Source organism: Stegodyphus dumicola, chromosome 12 (assembly GCF_044657685.1).
Source record: "Stegodyphus dumicola isolate Sdum_Otavi_A_Nest chromosome 12, ASM4465768v1".
NCBI lineage: Eukaryota > Metazoa > Arthropoda > Arachnida > Araneae > Eresidae > Stegodyphus > Stegodyphus dumicola.
The window spans coordinates 18,719,518-18,743,947 of record NC_140779.1 but is presented as its reverse complement, the minus strand read 5'-3'; the positions used below and the strand labels follow the sequence as shown (position 1 = coordinate 18,743,947).

Below are 24,430 nucleotides of genomic sequence, written 5' to 3'. Positions count from 1 at the left end.
CGTAATTTAAAATCTGAAACCTTTCAGATTTTCTTTTTTTTTTTTTTTCTTTTTCCTTTTTTTGAAATTAATTTTTTCTCACATTATTTTAAAGAATGATATTGTGTTCTTTTTCTTAACAAAACAAATTCGCAGATTTTATTTAGTGCCGATACCGAATTTTTTTTTCTTAACAGGCATAATGATTTTTCTCGATTTTAATCGATTTTAAAATAGGACTGCTCTCCATTTTCATTTTTGCAGCTGAAGTCTAACCCAAATTACATTTGCTCTTTCACATAGGATTTCGGTGAATTTATTTCGCCTAAAATAATTCTTTCAGCATAAAACCTAATGACTCTCTAAATATTATTATTTCGTGTGGTAAAGCTAATTTTTTTCTTTTTTGTTGATACTGTGTTTATTACGAACTTGTCGTCTAGAGATCTCTAACCTTAACCCATTCTCCTGCCGTTGGTGTAGGTAACCGCTTCTGAGAAGTTTAGTACGTCTGGCGTAAAACCCGCTTCTAGGCGGGATTTCTTCGAGGGATTCTAACATTAAACAACCCTGCAGTGCCAAGATTATTCCAAAGGGGTCTGGATGGGCTCTCCTGTGGTTTTTGGAGGCATTTGACCTCTGCGGTTTTGTCCAGGACGATTCTCACTAAAGTCCATTAACCTGTTTCTTCCCTGGAAGAAGTGCAAACTAAATAAAAATAAGCCAGTGTATACGCTTAACTACGAACCGGAGAAAATTTTTGTGAAGTTCATAGACCTCAAAGGAGCTTTGAACTCAGAGCTGCTTGAAACAAGGGGAAAGACTGCTGTCTTTCTTTACAACGATTGTCGTTTTCGCTGATGTAAAATACAAGCTGTAGAAGTGAAGTAAATTTGATAATCCTGTACAACGTTCTACAGGAAGGTACAAAGATAACAGTACAAGTCACCAGAAGACTATCAAAAGTAAAAGGACTCAGAGACTGAGAATTATGCTGTGGATAAAGTATCTTTCGCGTTCATGGAAATGAAAACACTTCAAAGGTAAGGAAAATTTGATCCAGAATAACTTTAAATATAGTGGAACAATAAAGCACTAAATTTTCTTTAAAAATTCCTAAGATGACATTACGCGAAGCTAAAGTTTTCACTTCCTTGTACGAAGTACAAAGGAAGTATTGTAATCGCGAAAAGCTTCAGGCAGCATATTTCAACGAAAATATCCACTTTGACCTCTTTCGAATGCAATTTAACGATGTTTTTGCGTGATATCTGTACGTTAGGACAGAATAAAAGATTCTTTTCCTCCAAAAAAACTAAAAAAACTGCTTTAAAATGAATTCTGAAGAGAATTTTTCGTGGCGTCTGTACGAACGTATGTACGTACGTGCGTACGTACTTATCTCGCATAACTCAAAAAACGAGTAACCTCAGAACGTTGAAATTTTGTATATAAGACTACTATAACATGTAGATGTGCACCTCGTATTTTGGTTTCAATCGGCCGCGCCAAACGTATATAAATATATTTATATATATATCCACTCTGTTACCCGGCTCAGTGATCTCAGTTTCTTTACTCTTGTATGTTTGTAAATTGTACATTTTTTACTTTAAAAATGATTGAATTACGTTGTTTTCATCTTCCGGTTAAGGATTTTATGCCTTTAGTAAATCTGTATGCAATATTTTTAGAATTATCAACAATTTTAAAATTGTTTAAGTGCCGCTAAGCCTAATTTGATGGCGGCCATTGCTCTTGTTTACATTTGAAACAGCGGAGTAGTGGATTTATTGCCAATCAACATAAACTTAGCTTCGCAACAACAAAGATAACGCATTCATTTATTATTGCCAATTAAATCATGCTTAATCCTTTCTGGAATTTTTTCGAGGAAATAAGCGTTTAAGATTTACTTCGTAATTTTTAATACAGATGTTTTGAGTTTTTATGTATTTTTTCCTTGTCGCGAAGTGAAAACTGAATTAATTGAATGAGAAATACTCAATCGTCTGTGAAAAACTGTTTCTTTTTTTGTTTTGTTTGCTTAATTTCTTTCATACATAGTTCTAGCTTTATTATAGTATTTGAATAGAACATGTGGCAACGATTAGATAATTCTTTAAATGATATAGATTTTGTGCATTCTGAGTTATAATATGAAGGAAATATAATACTGTTAAGTAAACCTAGCGCCAGAGTGTCGCTATGGTAAACAAAGTGAATTTTAAAGAATGAATTTATTCTATTGTGGTTTATGCGCTGTCGGCGAAGTAGGTTTAATTCAATCTAATATGTTTAAATGAAATGCAAGAAAAAACGCGTATAATTTAATATTCCGTACAAGGAAGTCACGTAGTGTACACATCAGTTTTTTTACTTTTTGGTGTTAGTATAACCATCTGTGATTATGAATATTTATTGTTGTGACCAGATTTGAAATTGCGCCGGTATTTCTCAGTTTCTGTGGTAAATCATAATTCTAGCCGGCGCTCGCCGGATCCCTAATCAAAAGGGCTCCAGTACATCTGTTATGTAAATGAAACACAATTTCAGCAGACAAATTTTATTTTAAAACTAAATATACCTAAAAAATCGATTATAACTTCCGAATTCATGCCCGCCTTTCTTTGGGGAAACAAACACTTTGACGGAGGTTAAGACTATTTAAGGAAAGAAAAGCCCCCATTCACATGTCAAAGGCTCATTCTCCAGATTAGCGGAATAAATTTTAAGATGTTTTGTTCCCGAAAGTATTAACAATGATTACCTAGGTCTTCCACGTCCAGCGCTAGTGACCTCTCACTGCATTGCTTCTGCAGACTTCAACTATGTAACCAAATAGGTGGAAATTCTCACTTATGAAACTCTTACATTTGTTCGCATGTTGTCATCGCTTCGGATTCGGGGGAAAGTTTTTTGTCCAGCAGCCGCATTCTGCTTGACAGCTAGAATTATATTGACAGGGTATCGCGATCAGAAAGCGTTCGACTCTTATAAAGGAATATGAGTGAAGAGCGTAGAGTTTTGATACACTTTTCTTGTTCCATTTTTTCCAGGAAATTAACAGTGGGGTTTGATGTGCGTCTGCTTGCTTTGATGGAGTTCAATTGATGGCATTGTGGGTGAAGAGAAGGTATTTCATATTTAAAAACTGAATGTAAAATATGTTCCTGATAATATGTGGAGTCGACCTTAACAGTTTTCTGCACTTTCTTTAATTTTTATTTGTTCGTTGTAACAAAAACCAGCAACAGTCATAAATGCCTTTGAAAATCTTTGTTTAGATTCTTTGAGCCATGTTCCAAGATTTTTTTTTCTTCTCTTTGATGATGATAAATGGATTTCTTTTTATTGCAGTCATTTAAATGTACCCACGATTCGTTTATTGTGACAACAGTTTTCCATTTTTGTCCGAATAATTGTTTCTCATGGAGAATTCTTCAGCGCGTTCTGCTTTCGGCAGTTCGTTTGCAGATTGAATGATTTTAAAGATTGGTTCTCCCTCTTTAAAAAAAAAAAAAAAAAAAAAAAAACACCTCTGCATCTCAGATCTGAAGAATAAGTTGAAAAATATTCTCTTTGGTATTTGGAAATGTAAAAACTTGGAATTTGCAGAGTTAATTTTTTTTTTTTTATTGATAGCGACAAAGTGTTTCATGTTTTGCTTTTTGGTTATGTGTGTCATTTTAAGAGCTATGTAAGATTTCTTACATAGCTGTTTCGTAAGTATGTGTGGTAACAATGTGTGGTCGTAAGCTATTTATGTTCATTCTTTGTTATCCTAGTCTTTAATTAGTAATAGTAAGCATAAAATTCTCAACCTAAACATTCTTTTTCGTTTGACAGTTCAAGAAAGTTCAGTTCTGAGTTCAAGAAAAATGAGAACAGTAGTAGAACAGTAAGACAGACATTCTTTAATGAAATTAGAAAATTGTTTTTAGAAAAATCAGACGTGATTCACATAATGCAAATCTTCGAATTTGAAGATGGCAAATTAATATATCTGCAGAAACAATCCTTTAGTTGTAGATTGTTAACATGTACGTTATACACTTTACATTACACAGAAATGATACGATGATGAATACGATTATGATACAAGTGACATTTAATTTTAATTGAGATAACCAACCTTTTTTTTTTTTTTTTTTTTTTTTTTTGCCACCTTTCTACTATCTGAAGTAGATCATCAACACTGTTTGAAACTAGAATTTACAGATAACGCCTAACAACGGTTCTTTTCTGTTTCTTGTCAAGTCTTTATGACCTGAGGTATATTATCAACACTGTTAAAGATTGGAATTTACAGATAAGACTTAATGACGTAAAGAGGCAGCAATTTGCTGAATCATTTCTTTTGCTTTCCGATAAGATCTCGTCCCTCAGTTTTTATTCGAATGTCCCGAAATTCGACTGGAACGAGAAGCAAAAGGAAGTGCTTGGAACCCAAGAATTTAAAATTGTAAATTGTTCTATTATATATGCCTAAATAATTGAAAGTATTATGATATTTGATTATGAAAATGACTGTGGATCAGTTGTGTATCCAAAAGGCACTAATTTTGTCAATGAACTGCTTTCTGTACTTTTACTGAATAACTTTGAATTCTCTAATATACATCTATTTTAGACACATTTTGCATTTAAGAGTACTATTGAAGTAGAATCTTAAGAGTTATTCAGTAAAAGTACAGAAGGCAGTTCATTGACAAAATTAGTGCCAATTGACCAGTGTCCTTCTTCAGGCATCATTTTAGGACATCGAATACATTTTAATACATTTTTAATACATTCGTTTTACTTAGGGTTTTTTGTGCCCGACATAAATAAAAGACTAGAAGTTATTGTTAATTGATTCGGCGATAAGTCATTATTCTTTCCTGGCCCACCAGCGGCTGAGCGAGTTTCCCTTAGAAAGTCCTCCATGAAGGCATCCCTACTCTTAGGCCCTCGAGGCTTTGCCATAATCGCATAAAAACAAAACTAAACTATTGTTCTTTCGTATTATAAAAGTCCTCAGTGTAACCAAGTGAAAAATTCAAAAGCAATTTTGTCTGTATTTTTGAGTAACATTTTGTAATCACTATTGGTATCTATACTTTTAAAATTTGTGCTCGCGAGGCACCCTCGGATTCCAAAAATTCCTGGGAAGCTATTTCCACCGTTCTCATTTTTGTACGACTTAATCAGCGGAGATATTAAAAACTTGGAAAACGCTCATTTTCACGCTCATTTCCCAGAGTTGTAACAGTCTCGCGAGCTGCAGATAAAAAAGTTTTATTTCGAAAAGTGTTGCCACTACTTGTTCTCAAATCGTAAAGTTTGTTAATAAAAATTTATTTGCCAAGCATTAAATACATTGAACGTTGAAGAAAGCATGCGATTGCCACGTGACGAAAAATTTTCATTAATGTCATCATTTTAAATAAATAGCTGCTGTCGGCAACTTTTTTGTTTCAGGTTAGGATACGTTATGTTATTGCCACGTTAATTCTGTTATTGATATAGAGAAAAAGTTGTTATAAATAATTGAATTTAAATTATGACGTCATACGCATACCTGAAGTATCAAAAGTTTTTGTTTCCTAGTTTGTTGTAAATACACTAACATTACCGTCTGTAAGAAACAGACTACGCAGAGCTGATACTGAATGTGAGTAAATATTCGTAAATATTATCTCCACAATTTACCAGTAATACTGTAGGAGTAGGGATCTTTAGGAATTATGTGACAATTAATTAAAATAAAACTAAGGATAAACTAAAAACATATAATTAAAAAATTTGAAAAGTTTTACATTTTAAGGGTCGCCCAAAAGAGACTTAAGTTTTTTGAATAGTTATGGGCATGACGCGATTTAAAAAAAAAAAAAAAATCATGGTTTTATTTCAAATCTCGGTAAGTATTTCATATTTGTTCCATAAATTATATTAATTTTCTGTAATATTTGAATGTGATTAAAAAATCATCCTTTTTTAGTTAAATTTTGCTATCCCTAGGGATATTACATGAAGGGGAGGAAACGGGGAAGAAATAATTGAGGATATATGCATTGTTGAAAAAGAACTCCTGCTGCCATCTAGTGAGTATCAAGGGAAACATTATCTTTTCTTTCAGAGCGTTCTTCTAACTCCATAGCAGAAGTTTAATATTCTTTTATGAGCAAAAGCAAACAATCACCACCGAGGGAAAGTTAATTTCTTTATGAAGCAGGATTGCTTTTACGCTAATTTATTTGTTAGATTATTGCAATCATTCTTTGAACAGTTTGATCTGCTATGATTTTAGTTTTCAGCAATTTGGTATTTTGTATATATCAACCAATTATTAGAAACACGTGCGAAAAGAGCACTGCCACTTTTATTATCCTTAATATGAATAATTTCAGGAGAAAATTATAAAAAATTACAATATTAATTTAACTGTTTTTAATGGCCTTTTGCAGTGTTGCTTTGTAAAGATCACACATGTATTTAGCCATTCGAAATGCGAAAATAGTTGTCATGGGATGTCTATTTCAACTACTTTCAAGGTTTGGTCTTACGGCTTATTTAATACATCTTGCACACACATACACACACAAAAAAAAAAGGGGGGGCAGTTCTATATCTCTCGTTCTACTGGGGTGATTGACGAAATTGAACTAGCATTTTTCATGTCTCGAAAGCGCGACTTAGGATATATATTACATTTATATATAGCACTTTTTTTTAACTTAGGTATTTTGACAAAAAATCGGACATTTTCTGAGATGACGTACCCTGTTTTTCCATGTTTCGATTCTATGACTCAAATTATATCAAAGTGTCAAGTTTCGTAAAAATCACACGAGTAATTTTTTTTAATTAGCTCTCAAAATTTTACTCCTCATTGTTAATTGAATATGGTTTATATTTATTAGTATTTCATTTTTTATTAAACTTACTTCATTCTTACTTTCACAGTTCATAATTTCGGTTAAATCCAAATAAATACCTCAGCTATTTTCTGGTTTTTAAAATTTGAATTTTTTAGTAATTTTTATAAATTTTTCGAAAAAAAATTTGAATTATAAGTTATAAAATCTTTGCCGTCATCTTATCAAGTATATTTCTAAGCATATCTGCAAACAATTTGAATATTTGGTTTATCAGGTTCAATGTTTCTTCTAACCTTCTTCGGAAACATACAATGACCTGACTAGAACAGAGAGCTTACTAAAGCTATGTTCACTAATTGTAGTAAGTAGACAGGATACAGACGAAGGGTATACAAAACCCTTTATTTTTTTTTCTTTATATACAATGACTTCCGTACTTCGGAATACAATGACCCTCCACTCGGGGTCTAACTTAAAAGATATCAAAATAAAACTAAACTCTAATTTAACTTTAGAATAAGATTGGCCTTATAATAACAGGAAGCGTATGTAGCACAGAGACTGTGAACACTACAATACGTTTAATTTATCAAGAGGATTAAAACCTCTGGCCTGGAAGGCAAAGTAGCAACTGCGTAACTTCTAAGGTAAGCGGCCTGCTTCGAACTCACGGCTTCCTCTCTCCTGCTTGGCAAAAAGGCCACACTTAAATACTTGGCGTTCGCCAGACAACTTTGCATAAACTCCTTCACGCTTATAATTCTGGCCGGAAGTAGAAAATAAGAAGTGATAGTAAAGATTTAAAATAAAATAAACGTTAGTAAAACTTAAGATCCTTACATACTTCCCGCCAGAGTTAATTAGTTTGAAACTGAGGTCTAAAACGACCTTGTTGAAAACTTTTAGCTCTAGAAACTAACGCGAGGCCAAACTTTTACAAACATAACTTAGCTAGAAACTAGAAAATTTTAAAAGAAAGAAATTTGTTACAATAGCAGCTCCCGGAATATACAACAATCTTTTTTCTTTTTCATCTGTACTGCATCAAAACAGGAGCTTTATTCAATTCTGGTTCCTTCCAGAGATCTGGAAGGAAAACTAGTTTAATGAAATGTTACAGAATGACATTGCAAATAACATATAGAATATACTTTTCTTAACATTCTTATTTCATTCATGACTATTTTAATTATCTCTCCCCGTGCTCTCTGACATGTGTTGTAAAAACACCAAACACGAATGTGTTTCTGTCTATGTGTTCAACACTTCCTCCTACAATCAAAACACTAACGTGTTAAAATTCAACATACGAGACCTCTTAACACACCCTAATTTCAACTCTAGACCCTGAGGTACTATTCTGAAAGTGGCTAACTCTAAAGTGTAGCGTCAGAGAGCCTAACTACATCATTCAACCTTTAACACATATTCAGCATGATTTAATCTTTACAGTCACACGAATAACAAATTTTTTAACATTACTTTCACTTTTACCATATCACGGTATTTCTAAACATTCAAAATAACAGTTCACATGTATACAAGAACATATCAGGATGCCGTTAATTTTACACATTTGAAAACATACATTAGTAGTACATTGTTAACTTCTATTCTTTTCAAAGCAAGTGCCAATTCTTTCTACATTGAAATAATACTACATTTCAAAAAGTCTTTCAGACTAAAACGTCTTTCTCGTTAGAATGTTTTAAATAAAATTTATACAATAACTTTTTACAATATTTAAGTCTTTATACAACGCTATTATACATCAACTTTAGTTTTACGCGCGAGTAATTGAAAAACATAATAAGAAAATCGGTCACAACTCATTTCTCGCCCTTTTGGCGATAAAGGTAGACCTCGCATGAGGTAAAACTTCTTCAAATCTGCCACTTGCAGTAAGAATGAAAGATTAACTTAAGTTTGTAAAGTAACACAAAATTTTACTTATCTTTGTAATATTCAGACATCCTTTTCTGGGCCCAGTCTTTAAAGGTGCTGCAGACCGTAGCTTGGTTGATCCTCCTTCTTGTACGGGCTCGCCCTTCAGTGCTTTCCTCTGGAAGCTTCCGTTTTTCACCACTACGGCCACCCTTGAACATCTTCCTTCTGTCCTCTGCTTGTGGTCTTGGCCGTTTGAAGGCAGCTGGTCTTGGTGGAACCGGGAAACTTCTGTCGTGATCCTGCTTGGACCTCGTTGTTGGCCGTTCAAATTTTTCTTGTACTTTTTCCTCCGCCGCTGATGGCCCTTCCGCAGTTCGGCGACTTTTGCTGCGGAGAGTTCTGTCGGATGAGTCAATCTTCCGTTTCACAGCCGGGTTATAGTTGCCGTCCTTTCTCCCGGTCTTTTCCACATACGTCGTCCTTCTCCCTTCTTCATTCTGGGGGTGTTCGTGAACTCTGTTTTTTGGACGGTGGAACGACTTCTTTTTCTTTGTACCTTCAATTTTTCCGCGGGGCAATTTTCTTTTCACTTGCTTCTGTCTCTCATTGGCTTGCCCTTGTACTTGTCGTTTTCCCACCTCTGGAACTTGTACCTGCGGTGTCTGCCGTACCGGATCCTGCAAAAGATCTGAAAAGATTTGCATTTTATTACGGTCATAGAATGGTTTTATCTGGTCAATGTTTGCGGAACAGGTTTCACCATTTCTTGCCTTTAATACTACAACAGCGTGAGTTATTTTTTCTATAACATATGGTCCTTCAAAGCGTGGGAAAAATTTGGCAGTTTTATCTTCTGGTGCTGAAGAAAGTGAATGCTTAATTTTTAGTACTTCATCCCCTACTTTATAAGTTACTCCCCGTCGTTTCAAGTCATAATACAATTTTTGTTTTCTTTGTGCTACTTCTGTATTCTTTTTTGCTTCTTTTATTAGTTTTTCTATATCACCCATTTTAAATTCTGGGGCTCTTTGTTGCACATAAAATAGTTTATCTAACGGTGTTATAATCTTTCTGCCTAGAAATAACTCAGCAGGAGTTTTTCCCGTTGTATCATGTTTTGCGGTCCTAAGGGCGAAAGCAAATTCATTGACATAGTTATCCCAGCTTTTATGAAAATTTTTAACATAACTACGGATAATTTTCACTATATTTCTGTTGACCCGTTCCGCTATATTTGATTGCGGCCGATACGGGACCATTTTTAAATGACGTATGCCCAGTTTTTGGCACATGTCTTCAAATATATTACTTACAAATTGAGGACCATTATCCGATATAACTTTTAGGGGCGCCCCGTATTTTAAAATATATTTATTTAAAATAGAATCGGTAACTAATTTCGCGGAGGCTCGTTTTAAGGGAACAATTTCGGTCCATTTACTAAAATGATCAACTATAACAAGGAGATAGCGACTTTTGTTTAACTGACTTTTTGGGAAAGGGCCCAATAAATCGATACCGATTATTTCATTTGGAAATTCGGATTTAATACTATTTAGAAACCCGGCCGGGCGGAAATTAATATAATTAACGGCTTGACATGTTGGGCAGGACTGGACATACGCCCTTGTTAACTTTTGCAGTTCAGGAAAGTAGACTGCCTCGCGTACGCGTTGAGTAGTTTTTCGAATACCAGCATGAGAAGCTAAAGGGCTGTCATGGAGCTCTTGCAGGATATTTAATCTAAGACTAGCTGGGATAACAGGTCGAAATTCGTTGTTGGAATTCGTAGTTTTTGTATAAAATAATAGACCATCTATTAGTTCGTAATGGGCCGCCCTATTTCTTATCGCCACAATATCTTGGTGGCTAAAATTTTCAGGATCCTTCAAATACTCATAAATACTTCCAAACTCAGGATCCTTACCCAGTTCGGTTATTACAGTTTCTCGGGAATTTATTGTACACGCTGTCAGCATTGCAACTTTTACGGTATTACCCTGTTCGTCTAATTTAATTCGTGACAGGGCATCTGCTACGATATTTTCCTTTCCGGGGGTATGCTTGATTACCAGATTATATTCTTGCAGCTTGAGTGCCCATCTTATTAACCTTGGGGATAAATTTTTTCCAGAGTACAATCTAGTTACCGCCGCATGATCAGAATATACTGTTATCGGCGCCTTTCCAAAATAGACTCGGAACTTTTGCACTGCTAACAGAACTGCAAGTGCCTCTCTCTCGGTCGCGGAATAGTTTCTTTGTGTTTGATTTAAAGTTCGGCTAAAAAATGCTACTGGCTGCTGATTTTGCGAAAGTACCGCTCCTACCGCATAATCCGAAGCATCCGCTGAAATTTCTAAATTTTCATCCTTTTCAGGAAATTTCAACACAGGGGCTTGCGTTAATGCTTGTTTTAATTTTTCGAAAGCACTATTGGCTTCGGCCGTCCACGAGAATCTTGCCTTTTTCCTTTTTAATTTTAACAATGGCTCAGCGATAGCCGCAAAATCTTTTATAAAGGACCTATAATATGAACAAAGTCCTAGAAAAGAAGAGAGCTTCTTTGCCGTGTTTGGAGTCGGATACTTTTGTACAGCGATTATTTTTGATTCATCTGTCTCGATCCCTTTTTGCGATATTTTGTAACCTAAATATTTTAATTCAGGGGCTGCAAATTTGCATTTTTCGACATTAACTTTTAGACCGGCCTCATTTAATAAAGAAAACACCTGTCTTAAATCCTGTACATGTTGGTCTAGATTATCACTAGTAATAATGATATCGTCTAAATAGATAAATGTGGACTTTCCGAGAACAGGTCTTAACACAATGTCCATGCATCGCTGAAATGTTGCTGGGGCGCCTGAAAGGCCAAACGGCATTCGCAAAAATGCATAAGTGCCAGACTTGGTTATAAAAGCAGTCTTAGGCACGTCCTCAGGCCTGATCCCTATTTGAAAATAACCATTCGTTAAGTCTAAAGTTGTCATAAATTTGGTTGATTTTATGTTCCTTAAAATTTCTTCTATAATCGGTAACGGATATACCGGATATTTCGTTATGGAATTTAATTTACGGTAATCAATAGCGAATCTCCACCTTTTTGGATGCTCCAAAGGATAATCATTATTTTTCTTACATAAAACCACCGGACTAGCATAACTACTTGAGATAGGCGTTACGATCTTTTTACGTAGCATATCGGTAATATGCCATTCTATAATTTTTTCCTTATTCTTATCATACCGGTATGGTTTTTGACGAACCGGCAATGCATCTCCGGTGTCAATACTATGGTTAGTAACCTGGGTAAATCCTGGAATATCACTAAATAAGGAAGCAAATTCACTTACCACTTGTCGGATTCTATCTTGCTCGTCATTAGGCAGGTGGTCGAGATTTACCCTTGGCGGTTCAACCTTTTCTACACGCACTGGTTTCATCGTCAGCTTAAGAGACGCTTCATTAAAATCCAGTGTAGCTTGTGCGTCTGAAAGAAAGTCTATTCCTAGTATTAAGTGTGCTTGCAAATTCTTTACTATAAAAAACATCACCTTTACTTGTTCGTCCTTGATACGGATGTACAAAGGTACTTTACCTACGCACTTACATTGTTCTCCTTGCGCCGCTAATACTGTTGTATTATCCGCATTATATATGCGGTATTTGCGAAAATACTTTCTAAAAAAGACTTCTGCCACACAGGAACACTGCGCGCCGGTATCCAGGAGTGCGGTGGCCGGGATATTATTTACCAAGACTTCAATCTTCGGAAGAGTTAAATTTTTCACCATTACTGTATTTAACTTGTAGGAAGAGGGGTTTTCGTGGCCTTCGGATTTCCGCACCCTCTCGTCAGCAGAAATCCGTTTTAGTTTAAATTATTTTTTCTTTCGGTGCTTTCCTTCTTTCTCCACTGGCCTTGAGACTTTTTTCCTGGGTTGCTATTGAACTGTCGACGTTCGCCGGCTGTTTTTGAATGCTCGGGTTTCCTTGCCCACTGATTCGCTTTTTCTCCGTAGCCATGTGCTTGAGTTTGCTGTAGTCTTGGCGTACCAAATTGGTTTCGCTGTTGATATTGGCGTCTTCTTTCGACGTCCGCCGTTCTTCTACTTTCAAACTGGATTGCTAGCTCAAATAATTTTTCCAGTGTAGTCGGATTTCTCAATTCAATAAAGTCTTGCACTTGGGGTAGTAACCTCGGCAAAATCACTTGAATTATTTCAGGATCCGGACGGTTTCCATACAAGAGCTTGAAAACGTGAATTTTTCTTAAAATAAAGCTCGAGAGGTTTTCGATTTTTTGTTGATATATACTGAAAAGTTCTGTTTCTAATTTCGCACGATCCCTTACAACAGGGAAGGCTTTTAGTAGGGCAGTCTTGAAATTTTCGTAGGTATAGGTGGGACTTCCTGCTTGACCCAAGAGACTTCTGCCGATACATTTGAACCAGTTAAGCGCTTGGCCCCTCAAAGCGCTGGTAGCTAAGGTAACTTTTTGAAACTCGTGCACGGGGTAGAGCATGAAGTGGTCATCCAATTTTTCCAAAAAACTGGTTACCTGTGAGTTTCCATTAAACGTTGCTTCTGGTTTCATCGAAGCGCGCATGGTCTGGACAATATACCCAAATCCTTCCAGGGCGGCAGCTGGCATTTCTGGATTCTGAGCTGTTTCTGCAGGCAGCACAGGTTCTTCTTGAAACTCGGCCATGGTTATTCTTCGTCGGGCGCCACTATCAGGTTCAATGTTTCTTCTAACCTTCTTCGGAAACATACAATGACCTGACTAGAACAGAGAGCTTACTAAAGCTATGTTCACTAATTGTAGTAAGTAGACAGGATACAGACGAAGGGTATACAAAACCCTTTATTTTTTTTTCTTTATATACAATGACTTCCGTACTTCGGAATACAATGACCCTCCACTCGGGGTCTAACTTAAAAGATATCAAAATAAAACTAAACTCTAATTTAACTTTAGAATAAGATTGGCCTTATAATAACAGGAAGCGTATGTAGCACAGAGACTGTGAACACTACAATACGTTTAATTTATCAAGAGGATTAAAACCTCTGGCCTGGAAGGCAAAGTAGCAACTGCGTAACTTCTAAGGTAAGCGGCCTGCTTCGAACTCACGGCTTCCTCTCTCCTGCTTGGCAAAAAGGCCACACTTAAATACTTGGCGTTCGCCAGACAACTTTGCATAAACTCCTTCACGCTTATAATTCTGGCCGGAAGTAGAAAATAAGAAGTGATAGTAAAGATTTAAAATAAAATAAACGTTAGTAAAACTTAAGATCCTTACAGGTTAATCTTCGGATTATGGTAACTTGGCGATTTTTTGGCGAAAATTTGGCGACCAACCCTGCTTGCGAAGTAAAGGCATGGTTTTTTTTTTTTTTTTTTTTTTTTTTTTTTTTAATTAAAATTTTTTTTCCAACAATCTGACTTATGACTTACTTTTTTCTGGTCATTAACTACTAAAGAGTTTTCGCCAGTAGATCGCATTAAAGTGCACTAGGCAAAGATATTTTCAAATAAATGGTACTAGGGATGTACCAGCACCCGTGGGCGAAGAAAATTCAGCTGCGTGAGCAGGCATATCTTAATACTTACGAAAGTAGGCGTTCATCATACCAACAATCTGCTAGTCAAATTGCGCTTATGCTAGAACTTTTATAAAACAAAAGTGCTTAATAATGACGAAGATTAGGTGCGAAATTGGGAGAAAGTGCAGAATCACAAACTGCTTGCCGCGTTTTTAAGAATTGCAAATACACGGTATCCATGTACACGTCGACCTATTTTCACTTAAAAAAACATCCCAGAATTGCATAAAAATGGCATTGCGCACACTCTTGACTTTATCCATGTACACTGCTAAAGTCCTAGCTAGTAACCTTTATCGCCTTACCAAAATGTCGCCAAACTACCTGTTACCATATTCCAAAGATTAGCCGAATATTTTATTCAAAATTTGCGAAGATATACGTGAATTTACATATTCCAGTCGCGTACACAGTGGAAAATTGGTTAAGTACAAATTAAGATTTAACAGTAAAGGAGTAATAACAGTAAAGGAAAATTGGTTAGCACAAATTTTGAATTCCGCCAAGTCATTTTCGGCGCAAACTGAAAAAAGTGCGCCAACAATTTTTAGATTTATCGGTACGTTTCTCACCAAATTATACAAAATTTAATATTTAAGCATAATTTGAGGCGTAGAATCAAAATATGGAGAAGAATAGGGTACTTTTCCGTTTCGCTTTCGCAAATCTCGCCAAACAGACTTTATTGGCGACAACATACAGTATAGACATAAAAAATGTTAACGAATGTTAGGTCTAAAAATTTTTTCTTTTAAAGGCATAAACATTTTAATATCGTTTAAAAAAACAATAAATAAAGACAATAAATTTGTAAAAAGACATTAATTTAAGAATTTACTATGCTTTCATGGTACAATATCTTGATTCGCCGGTTCATATCACGTGACCCCAATCTCACGTAAACTACGCTACAAAAATATAATTCTCTCGGTAATTATCTACATTAATTTCAATTTAAATCTTAATATCGAATACAAGTTTAAATGCAAGAATTATTTCAATTTGTACGAATAGCTTACTCAAAAGTTATGCAAAATCGCAGTGCTTTACTTCGCTAGTGCATTCTCATTGTAATTAATGAATTTAACCCTAGACTTTGCCTTTCTATACTTTCGCCTTCGGGTGAGTTGTGTGATTGCATCCTAATTGACTTAATCACCGCGAATGGTCATAAAATTTAATTGTCTTTATAAATATTCTATGTAATTGTATGCCAGTATTGAAAGAAACAATCAATGTGGTAAGAAATGGCTGCGACTTGTTTTGCAAACCGAGGAGTAAAAGGTTATCAGCGAATATATTAAGTTTGGCATCGGTTGTACCATTTTTGGCGACTTTATCGCCTGCGCCGGCAAAATGGAAAAGTACCAAGAATAGTTATGCCATTTCAGGAAAAATCCGATTTTGTGTCTAAATATCTGTGCTAGAACAGTGTTATGTATAAATGCAATATATATCCTAATTCGCTATTTCGAGATGAAAAACGCAAGTTAGATTTTGCCAATTGGCCCAGTAGAATGGGAAATATAATAGAAATGTCCCCCTTTCTTTCAGCGCAAAGTGTACATGATTATTAAAATAGTTTGTTGCAAGAAACTGCAACCCCCTCATTGAAAAAGTCAGATTTAAGAAAATCAGATATTCCCTGGTGTTTATTTGAAATCAATGAATATGTGTTTATTTGAAATTTGATTTACAGGAATATTTAATGGAATCAAATATTCCAGTAATACATTAAAAACCAGCGAATACGTTATAACCCTTTATATTTTATATTCAAGTTCGACAGCATTACACATTTTTCACATGTCATGCTTCAAAAAAATCGTAATGATTCTGCAACTTGATTTAAGGACCTAAATAAATAGTTTTATATTAGTTTATTACCATTATGTTTTACAATAGTTTTATATTCTTTAATTAAGTTGAAAAGATAAACAACCAAAATAGGTTGCTGTAGCAACGATCAGAATAACATGACTGACCTGTAGTGCCCACTGAGGAGTGAAGCAGGCAGAATAATGATAATAATAATAATAATAATAATAACGTTTTATATTAGTTTATTACCATTATGTTTTACAATAGTTTTATATTAATTTATCACTATTATGTTTTAGTTTATCACTATTATGTTTTACTATTATGTTAAACTTTTATATTAGTTTATTACCATTATGTTTTACAACAGTTTTATATTAGTTTATCACTATTATGTTTTACAATAGTTTTATATTAGTTTATTCCCATTATGTTTTACAACAGTTTTATATTAGTTTATTATCATTATGTTTTACAATAGTTTATATTAGTTTATTACCATTATGTTTTACAACAGTTTTATATTAGTTTATCACTATTATGTTTTGCAATAGTTTTATATAAGTTTATTACCATTATGTTTTGCAATAGTTTTATATTAGTTTATTACCATTATGTTTTACAATAGTTTTATATTAATTTATCACTATTATGTTTTACTTTAGTTTATCACTATTATGTTTTACTATTATGTTAAACTTTTATATTAGTTTATTACCATTATGTTTTACAACAGTTTTATATTAGTTTATCACTATTATGTTTTACAATAGTTTTATATTAGTTTATTCCCATTATGTTTTACAACAGTTTTATATTAGTTTATTATCATTATGTTTTACAATAGTTTATATTAATTTATTACCATTATGTTTTACAATAGTTTTATATTAGTTTTTTACCATTATGTTTTGCAATAGTTTATATTAATTTATTACCATTATGTTTTACAATAGTTTTATATAAGTTTATTACCATTATGTTTTGCAATAGTTTTATATTAGTTTATTACCATTATGTTTTGCAATAGTTTTATATTAGTTTATTACCATTATGTTTTACAAAAGTTATGTATTAGTTTATTACCATTATGTTTTACAACAGTTTTATATTAGTTTATTACCATTATTTTTTTCAACAATTTTATATTAGTTTATTACCATTATGTTTTACAATAGTTTTATATTAGCTTATTACCATTATGTTTTACAAGAGTTTTGTATTAGTTTATTACCATTATGTTTTACAATAGTTTGATATTAGTTTATTACCATTGTGTTTTACAACAGTTTTGTATTAGTTTATTACCATTATGTTTTGCAATAGTTTTATATTAGTTTATTACCATTATGTTTTACAAAAGTTTGATATTAGTTTATTACCATTATGTTTTACCACAGTTTTATATTAGTTTATTACTATTATGTTTTACAACAGTTTTATATTGGTTTATTACTATTATACCATTATGCTCATTGGCAAGCATTTTAATGTTTCCTATACATTAATTACCAAGAAGAGTAATAATTACTTGATTACATTGACTTCCTCCAAGGCTTTTTCTTTGTAATTATAATAATATCCTTGTAATAAATATAGCGCCTAATTATAACTCCTAAGTATTAAAACTATAATTCTTAATCCCCACTTATCTAAAAGCTATGATGGAATTATCGTTGATAGCTTAAAGCACCAAAAGCACAAGTAAGACACTTGAAGCACATTAAGACAAACAAATAAACTTAACTTTATTTTACCACACCACTCATGAAGGTCAAATTAATGTACAAGTATTACAAAACAAATATTAACCAATCCTCTGGACTTGGCAGAGAATCAACACTGGAACCTAAAAGACTTTTGACTACGGATCTAAAAAACTTCTTATCAAGGCAACTGTCCGGAAAAAAAGTAAAATTTAGAACAAGACTTAACTTACCACGAAGGCTAATCGTCTGGAAATTCTTAATTCTCTCGAGCTGTGGATAACAGTAATAGACAGTAGTGTCGGGAGTACAGCTAGATATTGATATAATAAATTTATACACGGGTTACGGGTTCCTTCTCTAAGTTTATAAACTAGGCCATTTGCCACTCAAATATGCGTAATTGTCTAGAATGAACGAATACGTGACGAAATGAGGCATAAAGGAAAGAGTCAACTCAAAACTTAAATAGTTAATTAAATTCAGTACTAGTTAATTAAACGAATGAAGTCAGTTGTTCCTTTTTAAAGCAAATCCCCGGCATGTAGATAAAAAAGTGGTGGTCATTTCGAACTCTGGTCTTTATAATGTCAGGACTGTTATACAGGCAGTGCTGCCTCTAGTTTTAATCCTATATTTTAGAAAAAGGTTCTGAGTTCTGGCCAGTCGCAGACGAACCCATAAGTTAGTTTTAATTCGAAGTATTCCTCAGAATGCTGCAAAACTCACCCCCCCCCAGCGCAACTTTGCAGTATCAGCTCTTTACGCATTATTGACACAATTGGAAATCGCTTACGTTTATTTTTTTTTATTTAATTCCGGCAAAGCACTCGAGAGCTATCTGCCTAAGAGGAGGGATGCCTTCGTGGAGGACTTTATAAGGGAACTGAATTGTATGCATTTTATACGTGAGGCCCAGACCGAACTAACAATGTTCAACGACTTTACCACTCAGCCGCAGGCGGGCTGAAATCACTTATGAATACGATTTCTAAGCCACTCGCTACCTTGTTAAATGTTCTCAAGTCTCATGTCTCTCTTTGTTTCAAGCATCAATATGAGACGGGTTATGCAACATATTTAACACAAATTATCAAATTTGCGTAATGAAGAACTTCTGTGATAATTATCTCAGAAGGACTATTAATTTCGTTTAGAGATTTTGCGTCGAAAACTTTAAATGCCCGTTTCACTTTTCAAATTGTTGCTAACCAATATTATCGCCCCTGTATTATATTTAAAGAAATTAAATAATGAATAATCTAAATGAATGTATGCATGTTTCTCGCATTGTGATAAAACAACAGTAATGAAAGGAATTAAAAAACATCTACGTGTCCTTTTTTTTGCGTTAAAGGAGAAATACACGATGCCAGTCTCTCTCGGAATGCATACAGTTTTTTTTTTTCACAATAAATCCAACAGCTATACGTTGAATTTTGCTCTTTTTTTTTAACACTATTTTCTATTTCAGATTTTTAAGCATGAAGGGACATGTTTGATTTTCCATTTTCACGCATGAATCCTATCTGACATGCGCAATAATAGTTTCTGAATTGGCATGCCTTCCGTTTACTTGACAAGTGATTGGAGGTAAACTAGAGAGGGGAGGAGGAGTGCTATTCCATTTCAATCAATTGAACTTCTTCGAGTGTTATCTAGTAGCCGTGGGATTGTAAGTTTTCCCATTTTAACATCATTTTTCCTCCATTAATCGAAAAAAAACTTACATTAATGTTCAACATTGACGTAAGATTTTTCTTCCCACAAGGGCCGATTATTGATTTTTTTTGGCACCGCATGGACCCCCGAATATGCTGGAATAAAAATAAATCGGGTTGGCGGGGAAAGGGGAGCATTTTGGAAACGACCTTGGCCCATTTCTCTTCCTCCTCTGTCCCCAGGACCCTTTCACTTTCGTTCGAAAAATCCCCTTTTCATCCGCTTCTTCCCCCCTCTCACTTCTGACCTTCCCCCAATTACTGATTTTTTATTCATTTATTTATTGAATGCTAGCGGTAACACTTTGAAGTCCACGGAATCCGCCTCTTACGAAAGTTTTTGAAAAACTTAAAAAAAAAAAGACCTTCTCCCTCTTTTTCCTATCATGATGATGATGGTGGTGGTTGTGAGGTCCCCGTGAAGATACAAGAAACGGTTTTACCGATTTCGAGCCCGAACGAGTGTGGGAATAGTTTGGTCAGAAATATTGTTGTTCGTGGGCCGTAGCAACAGTTAAGTCTGTGGTGATGGTTTGAGAATTTTGTCGTTGAACGGAAGTCTGTAGGAAGATACGGATGTAAAATTTCCTAATTTTAACAAAAAATGGGGAGAATTATTATTATTGCTACTATTATTTTTAATGCCAAAGATAAAAGACATTTAGGGATACCCAGAAGCATATAATTATTATTACGAGTCAAATAGTACTATAATTATTATATTTTATTATTATTAGAATATTATTAATTAATATATAATACTATAATAATAATATAATATGCTAATATTAATAATAATGTAATAATAATAATTTATAATAATAATTTACAATAATAATTTATAATAATAATTAATACGATAAATATGTAATTATTATTAATAAAAATTTAGAATTATTATCAATTATAATAATATTTTATAATAATAATTATTATAATATAATAATATAATATATTAATAATAATATAATATATTAATAATAATATAATATATTAATAATAATATAATGTAATACTATATGAACAATAATATAATATTATATTATATATGTATATATATCAAAGATTGAATTAAAGTAAATATATTAATAATGTTCCCATTCTCAGAGTTTTCATGATTCATTTTTGATGTTTCTTTTTACTTCCTTGTACGAAGTAAAAAGGAAGTATTGTAATCGCGAAAAGTTTCAGGCAGCATATTTCAACGAAAATATCCATTTTGACCGCTATCGAATGCAATTTAACGATGTTTTTGCGTGATATCTGTACGTAAGGACAGAATAAAATACCCCTTTCCTTCAAAAAAATTATGAAACTGCTTTAAAATTAATTCTGAAGAGAATTTTTCGTAGCGTCTGTACGAACGTATGTACGTACGTGCGTACGTACGTATCTCGCATAACTCAAAAACGAGTAGTCTCAGAACGTTGAAATTTTGTATATAGGACTGCTATAACATGTAGATCTGCACCTCGTATTTTGGTTGCAATCGGCCGCACCAAACGTATATAAATATATTTATATATATATCCACTCTATTACCCGGCTCAGTGATCTCAGTTTCTTTACTCTTATATGTTTGTAAATTGTACATTTTTTTCTTTAAAAATGAGTGAATTATATTGTTTTTATCTTCCGGTTAAGGATTTTATGCCTTTAGTAAATCTGTGTGTATTTTTAGAATTATCAGCAATTTTAAAGTTGTTTAATTGCCGCTAAGCCTGTTTTAATGGCGGCCATTAATGTTTACATTTGAAACAGGAGACTAGTCGATTTGTTGCCAATCTAGAGAAACTTAGCTTCCCAACAACAAAGATAACGCATTCATTTATTATTGCCAATTAAATCATGCTTCATTCTTTCTGGAATTTTTTCGAGAAAATAAGCGTTTGAGGTTTACTTCGTAATTTTTAATATAGATATTTTGAGTTTTTATGTATTTTGCCTTCTCGCGAAGTAAGAACTGAATTAATTGAATGAGAAATACTCAATCGTCTGTGAAAAACTGTTTATTTTTTGTTTTATTTGCTTAATTTCTTTTATACATAGTTCTAGCTTTATTATAGTATTTGAACAGAACATGTGGCAGCGATTAGATAATTCTTTAAATGATATCAATTTTATGCATTCTGAGTTGTAATATGAACGAAATATAATACTGTTAAGTAAACCTAGCGCCAGAGTGTCGCTATGGTAAACAAAGTGAATTTTAAAGAATGAATTTATTCTATTGTGGTTTATGCGCTGTCCGCGAAGTAAGTTTAATTCAATCTAATAAGTTTAAATAAAATGCAAGAAAAAATGCGTATAATTTAATATTCCGTACAAGGGAGTCATGTGGTGTACACATCAGATTTTTTAAAACAATTTCAGGCTTCATTTTTAAATGCTTCTAAGTTACTTCATTCGACTAAAATTCTACTAACTTTCTCAAAGGAAATAATATACTCAATAAAACGTTAATAAATAAATTTAAATATATATAAATTATAAACAAGTAATTATCGCTATTGATCGGAAATTAGTTGACTTTTCAAAGGGAACAAACCAACTCCCGTTCAATGAACAATAATTAATAAATGCGAAGGTGATTCGTCTTTTACTCAAGTAAGAATGTTAATGCCAAACTAGCAAATTAAAGTTATGCCAAAATTGTAGTTCCGTGAATTGATGGGATTTAGAACCAAAGTAGAGTACCAAAGAACTCATTCTGAATTAAGCATTTTCGCTAATACAAGATTCTTCATAAATTTTGAGTGAAAAGAAATTTATGTAGTAAAATTTCTACTTTGGTTCTAAATTCCATCACTTCACAGAACTACAATCTTGGCCTAACTTTAATTTACCAGGTTGGCATCATTCTTACATGAGTAAAAGACGAAACACCTTCCCATTTATTAATTATTGTTCATTGAACGGGAGTATGTTTGTTCCCCTTGGAAAGTCAACTAATTTCCTATCAATAGCGATAATTACTTGGTTTTAATTAATTTCTTTTTCAAAGTTTGAAATTTTGTTATTCATGATTTAAATTCAAGACGCCGTAAAACATTTTTAGTAAGTTACATTCAAGTTACTTTAAAACACAATTTTCGGAATTAAACTTCCTACATATGGGTTCCGTTTTTTTTTGGATACTTCTACTAAAGTTATATTAGGAGATAATGTAATCAATATTTCTTTAGTAAATAAATTATATATATATAAATGCATAAAGAAACTTAATAACAGGCAAAAATAAAAAGCAAGTATATGTAATATAATAATAAATATTATATTATCTTACTACTATTATTATATTACTATGAGTGAAATATATTTTTCTATCTCTATTTTTAATAACTTTTGAAAATACAATTTATTGACTAGAGTGTGACAAGTACACTCAACACAAACACATGAAAAAGAACAAAGTATAAAAATTTGGAATAAAATTTGGTCATAAGGAAAAAGTCAATCAGTCTGAAGATCTTGAAGCCTCTCTCTTGCCTGCCAGAATCTGTCATACAGATGTCCAGTTACTTTAGGTCATTCCTTAAGATGAGAGGCATGCATAACAGTGTTTCTCCGACATAATATACAGGTAGGAGACGAAAAGATGCCAAATCTAAATAAAAAATATGTAAGGCAATCATGTCTAGTCTCTAACCAAAAGGCTGTAATATTGATTCGTCTTGGGACAGTAGGTGTTTTTAAAAGAGAACCCCTCCAATGCTTTTCTTTTATTTGCTCTACTTGCCTGGATCGATAGTCATTATTAATGCGTTCTTTTATTATTCGCACTGCAGTAGAATAAGGGATAGGATTCGATGGAATCTGTAGGATTTTTGTTCCTTTTTTAGCTAAAAAGTCACCCATTTCATTACCAAATATTCAACCGTGAGCCGAAAGTCACTGTAATATAGCATTTTTATGTTTGGTTTGTAATGCACACTGTCTAAAAGAGGGGGGAGACAGTTCTATATCTCCCGTTCTACTGGGCCGATTGGCGTAATTCAACTTGCGTTTTTCATGTCTCGAAAGCACGATTTATGATATGTATTAGATTAATATATAGCATTTTTCTCATTTAAGGTAATTTGACACAAAATCAGACTTTTTCTGCAATGGCCAATATTTTTCCATATTTCGATTCGGCTCAAATTATGCTAAACTGCCAAGTTTTGTAAAAATCACACGAGTCGTTTTTAAAAAAATAACTTTTAAATTTGTAGCTCTTCAGTGTTAATTGAATTTGGTATGTATTTATTAATCTCACTTTTGTTTATTAAACTTATTTGATTTTTCCTTTCATATTTCGATATTTAGGTTCATCAGGTTTTTGTATGTCTGGCACTGGAATACAAGTGGCCCAAGCTATGAAGGTCGAATTGGGAAGTAGAGTCAATCCTCTGGAAGTTGATGTTTTCTCAATTGTCGAAGCCAATATTCATGATAAATATTAAAGAAAGATTTAAATTTAAGAACTATTCTATGTACTTTTTGGTAAAAACTAGGCAAATAGCCAGTGGAACACAAGATACTATTACTGGAAAATTTTCCATTGTTAAGAAGATAGATAATGTAAAAGATAAAATGGAGTGAAATATATGGTCGCTGTAATAAAATAAGGACGTACACTTATATAAAATATAATAATTATAGTAATATAATAGTACTATAATTATTATATTTTATTATTGATATTAGAATATTATTAATTAATATATAATACTATAATATGCTGATAATAATGTAATAATAATAATAATTTATAATAATAATTTACAATAATAATTAATACAATAAATATGTAATTATTATTAATAATAATTTAGAATTATTATCAGTTATAATAATA

At 33.0% G+C, this 24,430-nt stretch overlaps 1 long non-coding RNA gene across 1 annotated transcript; it reads left to right on the top strand.

Annotated features, from left to right (window-relative positions):
- The first annotated feature begins 506 nt into the window (after positions 1-506).
- LOC118196730 (uncharacterized) lies at positions 507-24,430 on the top strand. The gene is made up of 3 exons (XR_004759457.2): positions 507-1,022; positions 5,983-6,065; positions 23,899-24,430. It is a non-coding gene; the product is annotated as an uncharacterized LOC118196730 (long non-coding RNA).